Source organism: Protopterus annectens, chromosome 2.part0, assembly GCF_019279795.1.
Source record: "Protopterus annectens isolate FY-2018-M chromosome 2.part0, PAN1.0, whole genome shotgun sequence".
Lineage (NCBI taxonomy): Eukaryota > Metazoa > Chordata > Ceratodontiformes > Protopteridae > Protopterus > Protopterus annectens.
Window position 1 is genome coordinate 918,849,178 of NC_056728.1, and position 20,972 is coordinate 918,870,149.

Consider the following 20,972-nt stretch of genomic DNA (forward strand, 5'->3'; position numbering starts at 1 on the left):
ATCTACAGCAACTGGAAAGGACACAGACATACCTCACAAAGAGTAATACCGGCCTCAAACAGAAGCCCTATTCAGACCGTCTCACAAAACCACAGCTAGACTGTGTCATATACCGCCTAGCCAGAGGTGACCTCTGCCTAACATACAAAGCTATGTCAAACACAGAGCTGTTGGACATGCTCCATGTAAACAGATCACAATCCCTATGAGCTACATGCTCTAAGGACCTAAACCTTGTGACCTCAATAAACAGCACATGCTGGAAGGATAGATTCCTATCTCAGAGACATCCCATACTCTGGAACAAACCACCTATCAATAGCAAACAAAGCTCCTAATTAGCAGTCATCATAAATAATCCTGATGGTTGTATGGGAGACAGGAAATACACCCCGGGAATCACCTCTGTGGCTCTGCTTGACAGGGCCACGTGAAATGAAATTACCTGTGGGTCAAAGCCAGGGTAGAGTATGGCTAGACTTCTATAGGCCCTAGGGCCAATAGCCTATTACCTACCTATGAAACGATTCATACCCACATGTACTTGTTGCAATAATTGCTATGTGAGGTTGACTGAGTGTGATGGTGAATGTGCTGGTGAATGTGTCAGAGTTCTGTATATGTGTGATAGCTTAGTGGGAAACTGTTTCTGTTATGGTATTATGTGTCCTAGCTGTGATCCCAGTAAAAGATGTGTGTGCTATTGCTAGGCAGAAAAAGCAGTATGCCATACGGTTTGACGCAGTCCCTTGGTGTCGACTGGGGTGCTCCATTGTAGACTAAAGCAGTACATGTATGCTTATTGAGTGTTACTGCTGGTGAATCCAACTCCTATATGAACTGTAGTACTAGCTGAAGCTGTATGCCTAAACAGCACAGTATGGTGTACGTCCACATTTCTTGGAACCACTGTTTTGTGTGTTCCCTGCTGTCCTCACAGATTACATACCTCAGGCATAAGGTTTTTAACTACTGACACACAGTACTGTATGGTACACAGGTAAAGGTCATCTGGGTTGCCATACCTTTGCGTCTGGTATGTATGTTTGATGTGTGTATGGGTATGCCTGTACCATGGCCTTGGTCATATGTATGTTACAGGATATAAGTGCATATCTAGCAACATGTATAGTCTACTACAGCAGTATGCCACCTATATAAATGAATGTGCACATATGTTAGGCAGGGTTTGCCATCAACAACTAGTGTGGTATACTGGTAATACTGAAACTGGACTTTACAATCATTGCAATGGATTACATATTTCTTGATGCATTAGCTTGATATATATACCTCCTGTGGCTAGGTGGTGCATTGCGTCGCATACAGTGTGCCATGTACTGTTGTATAGTCTTACATACTGGTTTATGTTTGTTGCTGTGCAAAACATGGTTTGATATATAGAGTGTGCCAGGCACTGTCAGGCAGTTGTGGGTTGAGCACTGATATGTGGTATTGAAAGGGTGTATCTTCTGACAGCCAATAGGTTGCTATATATGGCAGTTAATTGATATCTGTACTTTAGAATGTTAAGTGTGCCACATGACTTGCTCACACATATTGTTTCATTGTCTTCCAGGGTCATGGCCCACCATCGTAATCCCACATATAGCCCAGCAGACGAGGAACAGATTACAACAAGCCTGGTGCAGCACTACGCCCTGCTGTTCTCAAGAACCAGCCAGGACCAGCATGAGCGGACTGCACTGTGGCAAGATCTTGTCCGTAGGGTAAATGACATAGGCATGCATAACCGGACATATGTGCAGGTACGCCATCACTGCAGTGATTTAATTAGACATGTCCGGCAGCGTGCGTCTGATATCCTTAGACAACAGCTTGCCACAGGTGGTGGGGTAGCCATCCATCCCCCCTCACCAGAGTGGAGGAGCTTCTCCTGAGCCAGGTAGCTCCTGGCCAACAACACCAACAACAACAACTAACATGTATCATCATGGAGGCTGGAGCCACCCAGCAAGTTGACACGGAGCATGCAGGTAACATGGCATAGCTGTAGACTACTGTTACCTCTACTGGTAGAGCATGCTTATGTGAGATGTGTACTGTGTAGTTAGAAGATGTGGTGCTTAGTGTTGTGCAATACTAATAATTAGGAATATAATCTGTAGGCCTGTGACTGTCAACCATTGTACTGCTGTAAGACTGCAAACACACAGTAGCAATGCCACAGTTGTTGCCACTTACAAACTATCTCATATCCTTGTAGGTCCCTCTGGTGTGACAGCAAGGCAGCAGACCTATGCTGGTGAGTGTGGTCTACATTTAATATTGCTAATTAAATGTGCATGTCATAGGTGAGGTGTAGGCCATGTACACATAACACACCTGCACATAATGCATGCTGTGCATGTTTGCTGTGAGATTATGCACATCCCAGTAACGTGAGTAGCTGCCTCAAACACATGCAATACACAAAGCATCCCACACAATTGTGGCAACACTGTAGTGGACATTGGATAGGCAGAGTCGATACACATGCACACAACATACACAACTTTGTCATATGCAGTACACGTTAACATGCTACACAAGGCGTATTCAGACACCCACTGTAAGGTCACACTCCAGTATCCAAAATGTCATCCACACAGCACACATAATATACCTGAGGGGTAGAGGCCTCTCATGTGGCTGTGCAACACTCTTCAACACATAACACATTCATGTTAGGCAATGCCCCCTATTGGGCCCTTACAAACCCATGTAACAACTGGCTGTAAAATGGTGAATGTAGCCATGGTACTTCAGTTCCGGTACAGCATGATATATTGTGGTCTGGCACACATTAGTAGTCTTGAGTGACCGCATGATGCTGCATGATGATGGCTCATGGTACTACACCCCATCCACTTACAGTGACCACAGCACTACACATAGCATTAATTGCTATGCACTTCAATGTTGTGTGTGTGCAAACATATGCACCTATACACAAGACACATAGCAATCACCATTTGTACAAAGTGACACATATATGCCTTGTAATGCTATTGAGTGTATAGGTCACATGACACACACTGTGTATGTGTGATGTTTAATGTTGCAGTTGTGTTGTAGCATGCCATACCATGGCTGGCACTGGCATGTCCACAATATGTCCTACACTCACCATAACCACTGCACAATGGCTATGTTGAGCAATGGTATTCCATCAGGTATACATGCACCACTCGTCCTGTGTGTACACATAGCATGCATGTGCTAAACCTGTGTCCACAATTATCTGCTAAAGACACAGATGCTCTAATCAGAAATGGATATCTATGTGACAAACAGATACATATCCAGCCATAGTATGTATACCTGTGAGTGATGGTGCACAGGACATTGCAGAGCTTTTAATACTTGCACAGCAATGTTGTTTCCATGTACACATTGCGTTCCAGGGTGAGGCCAATCACTGAACAACAACATACATGCATCAAAGCCATCTATACTGTTATTAACAAGGGCTGTCTACACTCGCACTCCATGCTGTTGAGCAACACACGTCCTGCATGCTGACATGTGTGATATAACTGTTTGGCTTGTGATACTGTACCCCACGATCACCCGCTATTTAGTATGTTCTGGATTGCTGGTGGTGTGTGTGTGTGTGTGTGTGTGTGTGTGTGTGTGTGTGTGTGTGTGTGTGTGTGTGTGTCTGTTTTAGTGAGGAGTGCATTTCTGTGCACGTGTGCATGTGTGCATGTGTTCATGTGTGCATGTTTTCATGTGTTCCTGTGTGCATGTGTTCATGTGTTCATGTGTGCATGTGTTCATGTGTGCATATGTGCATGTGTGCATGTGTGCATGTGTGCATGTGGCGACATCATGTACAAGTTGTAAAGTGTGTTTCCTGTCTTCCTCTCACAGGTGCTGACTTTGAACTGGTTCACTGCAGCAGGGAAACTGATGTCACTGAGCAAAATAGTGATAATGATGATAGGTGTGTTGAGGCACAGGCATGTTTGCCAGGGTCTGTCGTTCGGCCACCAATCGACAGTACACAAGTGTCCACCCCATCCATGCACACAGTCATACTGCCAATACATCCATCATGAATGCCCTTAGCTGAGGGACAGCGTACAGTCAGCATTGGCCAGGACAGTGTGGTATCTATGGCACATGCATCCTGACACAGCAGCCATACCCAGATGTCTGGAAGGGTACCACATAGGCAGATGTCCAGGGGTTCTCGTCAGAGCACTGCTGCTCATCATGCCACTGGCAGATGTGCCACAGGTTTTACAACCTCACACATGTTCCAGGCTCTCATGTAGGCACAGGCACGTATGGAATGGTACACCAGACAGGGACTAAGGGCACAGAGGTCACATACTGCCGTAATTGATAGTATCCATGACCTAGCAAGTGCCATCCATAATTACACTGAGGTCACTGATAGACGTTGGGGTGAGACATTAGATGTCTTCCGCAATGTCATGTCCATGTGTCAGGACAGTACGGGACGGTTGAGTCGTCGACGTGGATGTATGCCTCCACCTTCATTATATAAAGAACCATGCCTTGTTGGCACTTTCCCTTGTGGAAATTGCAAAGGTGGCAAATATATCACATCATGTTTTCCATTAATTATGTTAAGTTTATTCCTGTTAAGCAGTTTTGTTGTAAGTCAGTAGGGGTTATTTATGCTCTATGTTGTCCATGTAATATGTATTACATAGGATAAACAAAAAGGGCCTTCAAACTGAGATTGTTAGAGCATATAAGGGACATTAAGAATGGTAATATTGAAAGCCCTGTAGCTTTGCATTTTAGAATGTCATAACAAAAATAGTGAAGGTTTAAAAGCCACTATTTTAGAACAAGTTAAGCCAATAATGTATTGTCAGCAGGATGTTAAAACTGTGTTACTGCAAAAAGAAGCTCTGCTTATTTTAAAGTATAAAACTATGTCTCCTTGTGGGCTCAATGCTGAGTTCAATTGGAGAGTGTTGCTTAATTAATTGTTTAATTGTTTAATTGAGTTACTAGTTTGTTATAAAATGTGGATGCTTGTATACAATTTTATTCTCCTTGAAGGCTTTGGCCGAGACGTCAGAGATTTTATTAAAGAACTTTTTGGATACTGTGGTCGTTGTTTGCTACTTCTTGCTACTTGGTGCCTTTTCGTTGTTTTTGATGTCTTCTGATCCACAGTACCATCTTCCAAGGATTTTTAGAGAGACCAGAGAAGGAAATCAGATGTCTCTGGACAATTTTCTTCTGAATCCAGTTAATTCCTCTGAGAGAGGTGATAGAGGTGAGCGTTCTAATTCTCAGAGAGTGCCTACTGAAAATAATGTTATTTGAGAAAAGTGGGAAGAAGAAAGAAGAAGACGGTCTCCCAATCCCTTTTCCAGTGTTGGAAGGAAGATTCCTTTGTCTGTTAATGCGGAAAACAAGCTTTTGTTTGAGGAATTGGAGAAACTAATGTGGAAAGAAACTGCTGTACATTATAATATATGTGGTCTTCAGAAATACATAGAGCCAGATACAACACCCAGGGGTCTCAGAGTTTTTAAAGACCCCTCTACTCCATTTGACCTTTCTTTGGACTCTGATTGTGTTTTTCACAAGAGGTGGGTCAATGCTGCACATGTCTGTGTTACTGAATGGTTACATATACTTATTGAACGTGATTCACTTAAACAAAAGAATTGTGTAATAACATCAACAAAATGTATACAGATTTATCCAGTACTGTTTCTGTGGCTATATTTGATGAGTTTCTATCTCAAACTAATCAGAAACTCAAGGAATATGAAGCTACTTTAGTTGAGCGTAAAAAAGGCAAACTTCTCCGTGATGTGCGTGACTATGAAGCCAATCGGGCTTTTTTGTCTAAAGCACAATGCACGAAAGTGCGTAAACAAGTTAGGTTTCAGTCCGGTAAACAGATGAATGTTTCTCATGTGTCTTCAGCGTCGGAAGGGGGATATACATCTTATGAAGACGGAGAATATGAAATGGAGTTTCCAGTATTACCAGCGGCCCAACAAAGGGAGAACTTTCGCTCTACTTTTCGTGGAGAGGCCGCCACCTCTTTTCATCATCAACAGGGACAGAAACGGACATGGGACCAATCTTCCTTTTCAGGTGGACAACGTTATGGACATGGGGGATACAAGAGGGGTAGAAAATGAACATGTATCGAATAATTTAAGGTATTGTAATACTGCAGATTATGTTATTAATTTATCTGGTTATGATTTTAACTGTGTTGAAATGTCTTTACTTAATAGGGGTTTGAAATTTATCCCCACAGTTATTAATCCCCGACATGAACTTAAAAAAGATATCTATGTGTTTGGAAGGAAGTTACATTTGAAACATTTCTTTAGTAACTGTTCGACGTCTTTAAATTCTGCTGATACATCTGATGATAGTAGTTCTGGTGATAGTTATTTTTCTTGTTTTTCAGATGAAGCTATTAATGCATATTGCCAGCTAGACACTACTAGGATACCTACCACTAGTAATTTTACTCCTGGCTATTTAAATAATGACATATGTCAGTTTGTTAGTTTAGTTAATTTTTTTACTGAACTCAATTATGAAAAATTTATGAGTAATAAAACTAATATTGATTATAACTTGCAATGGAATGAGTGGCAAGCTTTAGTTAGGCTCAGTAAAAGAACTGACATAATTTTCAAACCTTCTGATAAAGGTAATAAGCTTGTTGTTTTGAATTCTGCTGATTACTTTTCTATGTGTATGGAACATTTAAATGACAGTAACACTTATAAAGTTATATCTGTAGATGTTTATTTCAAATCAGTTCAGGAATATTTAGATTTGTTAAATAAAGGGGTTAGGCTAGGTTATTTTAGTTCCACTGATGTTAAAAGAAATTTCAGATAGAAGGTTCAAAATGGCTCTTTTATTGCCTACCCAAAATACATAAAATCTGTCTAGGCCCCTGGGAGGCCTATTGTTTCTGGTTCTTTGTATTTTTGCATAATTTGGGTATTTTCTACATCAATTTCTAGCTCCTTTGTATACAAATTGCCATCATATATTTGTGATGTTTTGATTTTCTGAATAAGATGAAAGGGGTGAAAATAAATGCTAGGATGACGTGGTTTACTATTGATGTTAAAAGCCTCTATACCAACATTAAACACCCTTTTGGCATTGAGGCTGTTAGTTACTTTTGGGTGATAATCCGTCACAGCATTTATTATAGAGTTACTTCATTTTTTGTTTGACTCATAATTTTTGAGTTTAATGAGATTTTGTATCATCAGTTACAGTACAGCCATGGGGGCTTATTTTGCCCCATGTATGCTAATTTATTTATGGGTTTATTTGAACTAGAAACAATATACAAGCATAGATTTTTCAGACCCATGTAATATCTTATTATAGGTTTGTGGATGATCTAATATTCTTGGTGGATGCTGATGAAAGTGACATTAAAGCATTTGTTAAAGATATTAATCATAATAGATTTTCTATGAGTTTTGATGGTCTAAAAATGGGACTTGTTGTCCCATTTTTGGATGCTATTCTCGATATTTCTAATGGTACTAAAATTATTACTTCGATCAATAGAAAATTTGATGGTACTAATTTTTATTTACATGGAACTAGTGGTCATCCTCCTCATACGTTGGATGCCTTACCATATGGGGAAATGTTACGTACATATAGATTATGTGGAAGACCTGATATTTTTCAGCAAGAAATGAATATTTTGGTGGAATCTTTCTTGAGTAGGGGATATAACAAAGATATTTTGAACAGATGTTTTGATAAATTAGTTAAAAAAGTTAAGCTTTTTGATGGTGTTAATAGTTACTTTCCCTGCAAAAATGTGGCTCAATATAATGGTAATAATAACTGTAAGGAAAAGATGTATTTTGTAACCACTTATGGTTGTTTTACTTCTCAATTTCTTGATATAGTAAAACAATTTTGGTCTTTTTTACTTTCTTGCAAAAATGTTGAACAGTGGCTGAATGTTAATTTACAATTTTCCTATCGGAGAGGTAGAAATATAAAAAAGTTTTTGGTTAAAAGTAAATTTATTTTGCCTCCACCTTCATTATATAAAGAACCATGCCAAGTTGGCACTTTCCCTTGTGGAAATTGCAAAGGTTGCAAATATATCACATCATGTTTTCCATTTATTAATGATGTTAAGTTTATTCCTGTTAAGCAGTTTTGTTGTAAGTCAGTAGGGGTTATTTATGCTCTATGTTGTCCATGTAATATGTATTACATAGGAGAAACAAAAAGGGCCTTCAAACTGAGATTGTTAGAGCATATAAGGGACATTAAGAATGGTAATATTGAAAGCCCTGTAGCTTTGCATTTTTTAGAATGTCATAACAAAAATAGTGAAGGTTTAAAAGCCACTATTTTAGAACAAGTTAAGCCAATAATGTATTGTCAGCAGGATGTTAAAACTGTGTTACTGCAAAAAGAAGCTCTGCTTATTTTAAAGTATAAAACTATGTCTCCTTGTGGGCTCAATGCTGAGTTCAATTGGAGAGTGTTGCTTAATTAATTGTTTAATTGTTTAATTGAGTTACTAGTTTGTTATAAAATGTGGATGCTTGTATACAATTTTGTTCTCCTTGAAGGCTTTGGCCAAGACGTCAGAGATTTTATTAAAGAACTTTTTGGATACTGTGGTCGTTGTTTGCTACTTCTTGTGTCCATGTACACATTGCGTTCCAGGGTGAGGCCAATCACTGAACAACAACATACATGCATCAAAGCCATCTATACTGTTATTAACAAGGGCTGTCTACACTCGCACTCCATGCTGTTGAGCAACACACGTCCTGCATGCTGACATGTGTGATATAACTGTTTGGCTTGTGATACTGTACCCCACGATCACCTGCTATTGAGTATGTTCTGGATTGTTGGTGGTGTGTGTGTGTGTGTGTGTGTGTGTGTGTGTGTGTGTGTGTGTGTGTGTGTGTGTGTGTGTGTGTGTGTGTCTGTTTTAGTGAGGAGTGCATTTCTGTGCACGTGTGCATGTGTGCATGTGTTCATGTGTGCATGTTTTCATGTGTTCCTGTGTGCATGTGTTCATGTGTTCATGTGTGCATGTGTTCATGTGTGCATATGTGCATGTGTGCATGTGTGCATGTGTGCATGTGTGGCGACATCATGTACAAGTTGTAAAGTGTGTTTCCTGTCTTCCTCTCACAGGTGCTGACGTTGAACTGGTTCACTGCAGCAGGGAAACTGATGTCACTGAGCAAAATAGTGATAATGATGATAGGTGTGTTGAGGCACAGGCATGTTTGCCAGGGTCTGTCGTTCGGCCACCAATCGACAGTACACAAGTGTCCACCCCATCCATGCACACAGTCATACTGCCAATACATCCATCATGAATGCCCTTAGCTGAGGGACAGCATACAGTCAGCATTGGCCAGGACAGTGTGGTATCTATGGCACATGCATCCTGACACAGCAGCCATACCCAGATGTCTGGAAGGGTACCACATAGGCAGATGTCCAGGGGTTCTCGTCAGAGCACTGCTGCTCATCATGCCACTGGCAGATGTGCCACAGGTTTTACAACCTCACACATGTTCCAGGCTCTCATGTAGGCACAGGCACGTATGGAATGGTACACCAGACAGGTACTAAGAGCACAGAGGTCACATACTGCCGTAATTGATAGTATCCATGACCTAGCAAGTGCCATCCATAATTACACTGAGGTCACTGATAGACGTTGGGGTGAGACATTAGATGTCTTCAGCAATGTCATGTCCATGTGTCAGGACAGTACGGGATGGTTGAGTCGTCGACGTGGATGTATGCCAGCAACATCAGCAGCTGGCAGTCGCCGCAGACGTCCCTCAAGTCACAGCCACTCTCATAGTGCCAGTACCAGCCCCAGCAATGTTGGGGGTGGGCTGTCCATAGAACATCCTAGAAGACCATGTGCACATGGCTCTGGACTCTCCCAGCAGGGACCTGGGTCCAGTGTACATCCATCTACCTCTGGGGCTTAGTACCTGATAGTGTCAGTAGCACCCCTGCCAGGCACAGGTACCATATCCATGGCCAGAGACAGTTATCTGTAAAGCCTGGCAGATACAGTCTATGGCTGTCCCACAAATACCTGTATATGGCAGCCACATGGTGGAACTGTGTGCATGCAGACACACACACACACACACACACACACACACACACACACACACACACACACACACACACACACATAAGCCAGACACCTAGGGCTAACACATACCCATACACATTACATCAACATTGGCCCATAGCAGTACTCTTGCCCCTCACACACACACACACACACACACACACACACACACACACACATACACACACATACATTTTGATTCTCTGGCTCACTGTAGGCCTCTGACAAACCAACAACACACCCTGTGCATATGATGAATCCTGTGTCACTTCCTGTCATCTGTAACATTGATGCAGAAACAGGCTACCATGGTGCTGATGCACAGGGTGACTTTATAGCAGTATAGCAATGTTAGCATGTTGTCAGCAGTAGAGTGTAATGATATGCTTGAAGGTGTAGCTGAGCAGGCATGATGCATTAAAGCTATGATTGTCAATGTAGTATTGTTTACACCAGGGTTAGTTCCAATAGTGTATTGTCCACCCACGTGCCACTTGGCTGATGTGTGTAGTATTGGCAGCATGTGTTAGAGACTGGACAGTATGTGTGGTATGTGTATAGCACAGATTTGCAGGTGTACATTTGTGAGCATGGTGGAGGTGCACTGCCTGCATGTATGTGCATAGTGGACACATGGACAGGGTGACATGCCCTGTATTACACAGTAACACTCCATGGTTTCTATTGGTGGCACGTATGCATTGTACTACACACATTTCGGAACATGACAACACGTGTGTATGACATGGTTTGACACTATGCTGTGGGTGATACTGTTACTATCTGTCATTGTTTTGCATTCTGGTAGTATACATAATGTCAACAACCTGACCTTAACCAATCATTAGATGATGTCTTGACAACTGACACACAGATGTATTATGCCAGTAACCAGTGGTATTCACCTGCACCCATTATTGAGACCACTCCTGTTTGGCATATAGCTCTCTTAGTTACAAGCAATCACAGTAGGGATATGTCCGTCCATCTCTGGTAATGCATACTATGGCCTATAATGCATTCTACAGATGACACACACATCCTCCACAAGAGTATCATACAGACAGATACCTGTTGTCAAACCCATGCTGTAAAGTTATAAGCCAACCAAAGCATAGTCATCTACCTTTACGGAACATAGTATCCCCACAGTACCACATAGGTAGTAGCCACCAACATGAAGAACAGGTACCGATGTGTACATGCAACCATGTGGTACATCATCTCTCCTTTGATAATCACATTTCCAAAGGTATTTATAAATCCCTTGGTGGATCACATAAGCAATAAGGGGTCTGCATGCATATCCACAAAGGTTGTTGTACACCTATAATGAATAGCCATCATTGACAAACTTTGCTGCATTTGAACAGGTCTGACATATACCTCGGCCATAAACCCTCACTCACACAATTCAATAGAAACCGTAATGAGTGTGCGTGACATGGATGACCTAGGCCAGGGATCACTGCAGTGGCTGGCCTTGTCACAATCATACAGATGTGACCTAAGGTCTGGAAAGCAGCAGCACACTCTGGCAAAGATGACAGATGTGTTCTTGGAGAAAGCAGGGTTCCCACACATGCAATAATTGAGGTGACATGTACGTATATGTATTTGCCACACAGCTACCTCACATGTGCAATGCACATATAGTTGTCATACTGTAGTAAAAGCAAAACCCACAACACATTGACCAACAGTGTCACACACATAGAGAACACACACTCACCAAGTGCAGGATTCAAACCCCTACCTAACTACTTCATGATATTAGAGAAATGCGCATTATCACAATGCATTATACACATTACTGGGTGTTCTGTTTTCCACAGGTATATTTGTAGGATGGTGACATCATCAGACTTGACAAAGATTAATATCCCACTTTTAAGGTGTTTTACTACTCCCCAAAAAGGTTGCTCCTCATCAAGGAGATCGCACACAAACACACACTTGTCAAGTGCAAGATTCAAATCCCTACTTAACTACGCCATGATACTAGAAGAGTATACATTAACACAACACGCTATACACATTACTGGGAGCTCTTTTTCCACAGGTATATTTGTAGCATGGTGACATCATCAGACTTGACAAAGATAAGTATACCCTTGTAAGGTGTTCTAGTACTCTCCAAAATGGTTGCTTTTTTCCATGGTGATTACACACACAGTTGTCAAGTGCAGGATTCAAACCCCTACCTAATACCTTCATGATACTAGAAGATTGCACATAAATATGAAGCACTATACACATTACTGAGAAGCCGTTTTTCCACAGGTGTATTTGTAGGATGGTGACATCATCAGACTTGACAAAGATTAGTATACCACTTTTAAGGTGTTTTACTACTCTCCAAAAATGTTGCTCCTCTCCAAGGTAATTACACACAAACACAGTTATCAAATGCAGGATTCAAAACACTACTTAATTACTTCATGATACTAGAAGAGTACGCATTAACATGACACACTATACACATTACTGAACGATTGCTTTTCCACAGGTATATTTGTAGGATGGTGACATCATCAGACTTGACAAAGATTAGTATACCACTTTTAAGATGTTTTGCTACTCTCCAAAAAGGTTGCTCGCCCCAAGGAGATCACACACAAACACATGTCAAGTGCAGGATTCAAACCTCTATCTAGCTACTTTATGATACTAGAGGAATACACATTTACACAACACGCTATACACATTACTGTGAACTCTATTTTCCACAGGTATATTTGTAGGATGGTGACATTATCAGACTATACAAAGTGGGTTACATTAGGTGATATTAGGTGGGCTACATAGAAGGAATGTCTAAACACTTTGGCCATGTGATCATCAAAGGAGAGTTTACTATCTACCTGTGTCCCCAGGGCCATAATGACTTTCTCCATACATACTGGATTACCACCTATGTGGTAATTTGTGTGCACTTTGTTTTACCCAAAGTGGATGACTATGCATTCTTTGGCATTCAGCTTGAGGGCATTGTTTTGACACCAGGTATCTGTCTCTGTAAGACCCTTCTGGAGGATGTCTGTGTCAGCCGTAGAGTCGATTATGGACCACAGTTAGCAGTAATCTGCAAACCTGTTCAGCCATACACCTCCCATGCTTGCCTGTACCTCTGAGCAGTATCTACTGCACAGGTGGGGTCCCAGGACCAAGACCTGTGGGATGCCATTTGTGAATGGCTTAGAGTCAGACATGGCACCCGCAACTCTGAACATGTGTGTGTGTTTGATCTGTAAGCCACTTGGCCACCCATCATGTGACATAGCTGTTAATGTTCAAGCTGGTCCACTTGTCCATGATGACAGAGTGGGGAATGGTGTAGAAAGTCCTTAGTGAGGTCCAGGTGGGCTGTGTGGACTACTTTCACCTCCATCTATGTCCTTGGCAACTGTTTGAAATAAGTCAACTAGGTTTAGGAGGCAGGATCTGCCTTTAACAAGGCAAAGTTGTGTAGAGTCCAGTGTCTGGAGGTCCCAAATGTCTCTGTTTATGGGTTCCATGACAATTTTCTCAATATCTTTGTAGACCAGGCTGAGTAGACATATAGGGCAATGGTTTCCAGGTTCTGTTGTGGCACCCCCTTTGTGGAGCTGGATGACTGTTAGTGTATGCCATTCTTTGGGTACATAGCCTGTGGTACACGTGAGTCTGGACAGTGAATGTAGGTGAGGGTGTAGTTCCTTTTGGGCCTAGTGTAAGATGCAGCCTGGGACACCATCCAGTCCCATTGATGCTGTGTTCTTAGCTTTGGAGAGGGCTGTCTTTACCTGCATGTCCATGACGTCTGGGGCTCTGCATCCTTCTGTGATGAATACAGGCCCTTTTGGGGGTGATGGGGGAGAGTTTACACTGAACTTGTCTCCCAGGATGTGGGCAATGAAAGTTGGTTCAGTGTATTTCTTGCCATTTTTCAGTAGCTGACAGCATATTTGGAAGTTGACACCTACATGTCTGGTATAGCTACCGAAGGCTTTGTGGTTGTTATTCTTGCATTCCTTGGCTATTTGTCTTTAGAAACTGTCCTTGGATTATTTTATGAGCGATCATTGTTTCTTCCTAATAATGATTAGTGATGCCTTTCCTTTAATGAAGTTGGCTCTATCATGTGTTCATTTCCTCTTTCTGTTGTCTAGCTTATTTATGGGCAATGACCACCTGATTGTTTTCTTATTTTTGTAGGAGTGCATCTTGGTTTTATTTTTGATGTCTCGATCTATGCATCCCTGTAGATGCTCATAGGATGCACTTGTAAATGATTCAGCAGATTGTATACCATTATCCTATAGCAAGAGGTCTTTGGAACATTCCACTTTGGTCTTGGGAAGTGTGCAGTTTGCTTTTGAAAATGTCTTCACAGTGGTTTCATTGACTAGGTGGGGGGAAGCAGGATGTGGATATCCAGTGTGATTACTTTATGATCTGATATTACCAGCGAGGGGTTTATCTCTGTTGTGGAACACTGGTACCCCATGTTGGTGATGATCATGTCCAGTATGTTGTCACCTGTAGTGAGCATGGTGACCAGCTCTTCCAGGGTGTTAGAGTTTTTAAACTCTAGGAGACATTGGGCAAAGGACATTGTACCCGAGTAATTATCCCACTCAATGTTTGGGTAGTTGTAATCTCTTCATATAATGGTGTTTAATAGGACCTTTATATTTTCCACTGTTCTCAGGAATACTGAGTGAGGTTCCTGAGACAATGTAGGTGATCTGTAGCAGGCTACAATCTGATGAGCAGCTTTGCCCAATGTTAGTTGCACTTGCTTGGCCTCAGAGGCCTCATGCTGTGCCACTAACCTGAAGGTGTGGGTATCCATAAGGTAAATGGGTACACCCCTTCCTTTTGTATTTCACTCATGATTTTGAGTCCGAAGGTCAGAAGGATTGTGAGTGTTTTACGTGGAGCATGTCCAACAGCTCTGTGTTTGACATAGCTTTGTATGTTAGGCAATGAACACCTCTGAGTAGGCGATATGCAAGGGAGTACGGATGGAGCATTTTGAGATGGTCTGTGTATGGCATGTATTTCAGGCTGCTAATGCTCTTTGTGAGGTATTGCTGCAGGCTTTCCAGTTGCTGTAGTTGTCTTGTGAGTTACATAGCAAAAGTGGCGTTGTACTCTATTATAGTTCTAGTGAGTGATGCGTAGAGGAGAACAATGTCCTCTTCTATTCTGCATGAGACACATTTTGTGATGAGGTGTGCCACATATGAGGGTTTCCTGACTATTGTGGGGATGTGATTATCACAGTTGTGTCCACTGTCCACCTGTGACCCAAGATCTCTTGTCACTCTTTCAGTGTTAAGTATACTACCATCTATGTTGTAGTTCTTGGCTACAGAGTTTTTAACAAAGGGGATGACAATGCACCTTTTGGCATTGAGCTAGAGCCCATGGCTTTGACAACAGCCATCTGTCTCAGTGAGGCCCTTTTGTAGGATGTCCACATCTTTAGTGTTTACAATTATGGCTCCTAGTTTGATGTGTATGTGCGTGCAGTCAATTGCACCCACTACATCAGGGTATTCCGCTATTTGCTGGAAGAGATGCATATTGCTGGCCAATACTTCACGGGAATTGGGGAAATGAGTTGTATACTTTTTGCTTTCATTATGAATTTGATTGTATATGAAATAAAATGAAGGAGGCTGAGTAAATAATTTTATTTATTTATTTTATTTTATTTTATTTTACATTTGTTGATTGGGATAGTCTGACTGGATTCATATCCATTTTCAGCAGAGGCCTGGGGAGAAAAGCTCCAAGGAAGCAGATACAATAAAAACAATGAAAACATATTAGAAATATAGTATAGACAAAGCAAACATAAATAGACAAGTTCAACAGGTTAGAGTTACTCCCTGGTGACAGTCATTGGTAAGTTCAACAGTAATCGGAGTAATAGATTTTTCACATTCTTGATGACAGTTAGCCAGGCTTGTTACAATGGCAAAGCCAGTTTACTGCCATATTTTATTATTTATATTTGTTTACTGGGAAATTCTAATTGGATGCAGGTCATTTTTCAGCAGATGCTCGAGGAGAAAAGCTCCACATTATGTACATGATAAATAGAGATACAAAGTTGCAGCAACAGTAACCAACATTACAGGTTGTTGGCTTTAATACAATAACAAACAAGTAATCTCCATGGTATCCCCAAAGTCTCAAAACAACTCACTAAAGTGTAGTGGGTCCTAAAACAAAACAGTGTAAGAAACTTCTCTGTGTGGAAGATTTTTAGTCCATATATTTCTAGTTATTCACTGTATATTAATCAGATCAGACAATAGTAGTAGAAGTAGCGAACTTAAACTCGTCTTAAGTCAAAACAAAACAAAACAAAACAAAAAATAATAATAGAAAACATATAATTTTACAGCATTACTAAGTATTCAAAAGTAATCCAAGCAAGGCAGGCAGTCTGTTTCCAGTCGGAAATCCTTTATCAAGTACACAGAGAAGCTATCCAAGTAAAACAAAAATAGAGAACTAATTTCCTCACAAGCTTTCTAAATATATATATATATATATATATATATATATATATATATATATAATTTTTATCAGGCATGGGAGTGGTTTATTGTGCTGTAAAACAAAGTGTTATTGGTACACATGTTAAATTCACATCCATTTCCCCATCAATGTGACATTCGAGCTGGTACTGCTTATTTAGCAGTTGTCATAATAATATATAACCCTTATGTACTTTAAATAAAATGTATAATGATATGGTACCTCTTATTTAACCAGATTACTAAGTAGATTATTAATTCTGTGATTTTATCCAAGACAATATACTATATGGCTGGAAATATATCAACCTTAGTTCATTTGGCAATCAAAAAATATATATAAATATATTCATATACATTTTGCATGTAAAAATAAATTTCTATTTTCAAAACCTATTAACAAAGATCACTTTCGTCCTTCTAGACTTATTCAGGTCTGTGTACAAGAACCCTAACAACAATCTATAAAAATATATATAATTGTATAATTAGTTAGTATTGTTATTACGCATCATTTTGAATAAAGTGGAAAAAAGAACCAGAAAAAAATAAAAATAAGAAAAAATGTATGTATGATGTTCGAAACAAAATATACACTTAAATTAAAACTGATTTAAAATTGTATTTAAAACCAGCTGGTAGAATAAAATAAAATAAAATACAATTAGTCATGTAAACAATGTGGCAATTTTCTACGTTCCAGTGCACTTTTAATTGAACAGTAGTAGTTTAGTCCAGGCTTCCTAAAAGAGTTCAGCTTTAATTGTCACATGAGTTCATGTTTCTCCAGAATATTCGGGATGTCTCCTTCAAGATCACTCATGTCTATGTGATCCAGGATCTGGAACCTAAAACGTGTGTGTCTTTTATGAAGAGAAAAGTGTTTGGCAAGTGCATTATTTTTACATCCAGAGCAGATTTCTGACAGATGACATTAAATCCTATGCTTGAGTTTATTTACAGTCTTGCCCACATAGAATGCATCACATTCATTGCACTGTGCCCCGTAAATTACTTTTGTAGTGTTACAGTCACCACCTACACTGGTTTTAATGATTTTCTTTAAATAAGGGCAATAAAAACTATCACCTTGCTGTATAAATATACAAAATGTACAATTAGTTTCACATCTTTTAGTGCTTTTCTCATATGGTCTAGGTTTAAATTCAACAAAATTTCTAATGTTCCTGGCCTTCCTATAAACAAATGATGGGGCTTCACCTAAGATGTTAATCAGAAAAGGGTTTCCTGTGACAATGTCCCAGTTTTCTTCAATAATATTTTTGATACTGTGACAATCCAAAGTGTATGTCAGGATGCAGCTATTTTTGCATTTGTTATTCTATGTGGAATTACTTAACATTTTTCTACTGGGGAGGTTGAGTGAAGGTGCTTCAGTCCTTTTCAGTTCTATAATGGATTCCAGGATGTTTTTTAACATCTGACTTTCATAGCCTCTCACTAGAAAATCATTCTCTATGTTGTTCAGGTTTCTCAAAAATGGTTCTATCTCTGTGGTAATTCTAGCCTATAGCCTTGGGACTTCACTACATTATACTTGGTTTTTGTAGGATGTAGACTTTTACTGTGGAGTAATAAGTTAACCCTTGTTGGTTTTCTAAATAGATCAGTGGTGATTCTGTTATTGTTGGTGTACTTGGAAATCTGCATATCTAAGAAAGTGGTTGAAGTACAGCTATGGGAAGAGGTAAACTTCAGGAAGCGGGTTGTTTGATTGAGGTAAGTGATAAAATCTCCAAGCTGCAAGGTGTCACCTTTCCACATGATAAAGATGTCATCAATAAAAGTAAATAGCATGCGATATGCTGACTGTAATCTGTGTTGCTTAACACAAAGTCCTACTCCCATTCATTGTGGTAAGAATTTCCGAGTTATTAATCTGAGGTGGTTGAGTAACATCTATGGTCACATTCAACAGTAACTACAAGTGTTTTCTTAGGTTTCCTGGAGCCATATGATATGTATTTAGTGTTAACTTAATGGCTGTGTTTTTAAACTGTATTTTTAAACTATATTTTACACTAAGTTATACACTATGTTTTAGAATGTGTTTTATACACTTGCAGGGTATTTGCTAGCTGTAGGTTATGTGTTTAGAATATAATTTTTAGAGCTTTAGGTGGGAGCATCAGGTCATTCAGTTACACACAAAAACAGTAAAAAACTCCATACAATGAAGAAACTTACACTGAGTCATACCAGGTCAGCCAAGGGGCCACAATACCTGAAGGTAAATAATTCTAGCTTTGTTAACTTCTGCAAATGATATTATATTAATTGCAGAAAATAAGTGTTGGATAAAAGAAGTAATAGTTTGCTTAAAAAGAGTGTTTAGAAGCAATAGGGATAAGTTTAAACAAAGAAAAAAATATAGGATTAGGCAACATGGTTAATATATGGGGAATACATTTTACATTGAATAAAATCTCTGAGTTAAGCATACAATTTGGGGATAAGTATATAAGCAGATTTCAATGGAAAAAAATCACAGAAGAGTTAAAATAAATTAGTTGTTTTGTTTCTGGAAAACATGTAAGTTATCATTTAGGAAAAAGATTTATATGATAAATGCAGTAGTAATGGGGAAAATAGCATATTTATCAAGTGTATTTATACTTCCAACAACATTTGAAAAATAATTATTGCAGATATTTTATTTTTTCATTCATATGGGGTTACAGACTAAATCCAGTAAAAGAAGAGTTTTGTATGTAAATAAAGAGGAAAGAGGGTTATTGTTAATTATCCAAGTGGTATAGTGCTTCACTAAAGTTATATATAGTATTAAAGTGGATAAATGAAAAATATGAAAGATTAGTTTTAAAACTGTTTAAATATAAGTATGATAGATTTTGGGGAATGGTAAAAACAAGTATAAATGAAGAGATGAAATGTTATCAAGACAAATATTAATGTGGAAAATAAAAACTGATGAAACAGCAAAGGAGAGAAGTGAATGATATAAGAATATAATGATACTATATTATTATGTTAAACCATGGGAAAATCTAGCAGAAGGAAAAAATAAATCTATAAAAATAAAAAGATAAATGATACAATAAGAAAGTAGAATGTTAAGAATTTTTTGTGGAGACTGGTAATAGATAAATTACTACTGAAAGGAGACATGCCATATAAAAGGAAATGCAAATAAATATGTTTACACTGTGAGGAAGAGAAAACTACTGAATGTATGGTTTTAAAATGTAAAAGAGTAAAGAAGTAATGAAATTATGGGAAAAGTTATGTAAAGAAGACTTCTTTGAAGATATAAAATAAGTCGATAAGATAAATATGGATACAATTAAATATGGGTATTATATGAATAGAAGTAAAGAATATGCTAAAAGAGTAGATGAAAACTTTTTTGGGGGGATTCAGTAATCCTCCCTGTAAGACTAAGTCTTACTCGGAAACGGCCGCCTAAGAGTATGATGCCAGCATGCCATGCATATTCATGAGGGTGCGCTGACTCAACTCTAAGGCTAACACGGACCATGTAGGAGTGCAGGGGGCATGTCAGACTGCCGAGCAGTCCAAATATCCGCGCCCCTGCAAGTGCTTAAATCTGCAAATGTCAGCAGATATGAGCGAGTCTGCTCAAATGTGTATACCCCCAACACTAGACTCCTCCACATTCAAAATCTGTGTACAAATGAATTAAAATGTAAAACATTTTTTTTGTTATTCCCGAAATAGCTGCCCGTATTTGCGTATGTGTGCACGGGTGTACCCATTGCTTAGCTACAGTGAGCAGTTTAGACATCGAAGGGGATAATAAACTACTAATATGCAAACTAAGCCAAATAGCAATAGCAATAGCGTAGTGGTAGAGCCTTTGCACAAAGAGGAGGCACCCGGTTCGAGTCCCGCCACTCCCCTTTCCATTTTCAGTAGGAAATTTGTGCATATAAATAATTCCTGACATTTACCTTTCAAATTTTATTAAAATGCATTGAAATGGCCTATGTAGTAGTGAACGATATTTTAAATATATATAAGAAGGTGAAACGGTCATGCATACTAATGAATGCATAAGTAACCTATCTTAAGCAATGTGAGGCACTGCTAAGCAACGTTTACCAGTATTAAGCACATTTAAGAATAATTGCCGATAGCTTAGCACTGCTTTAACTAGTGCAATGGCTTTGAGCATAGCTGCGCATCTCGCCAACTCGCGCAAACAAAATATGTTTGTGCGTAGCTGTGCATCGCGCCAACTAGTGCAACATCAGGAAAAGTTGGGCAACGCAGAGCAACGTTGG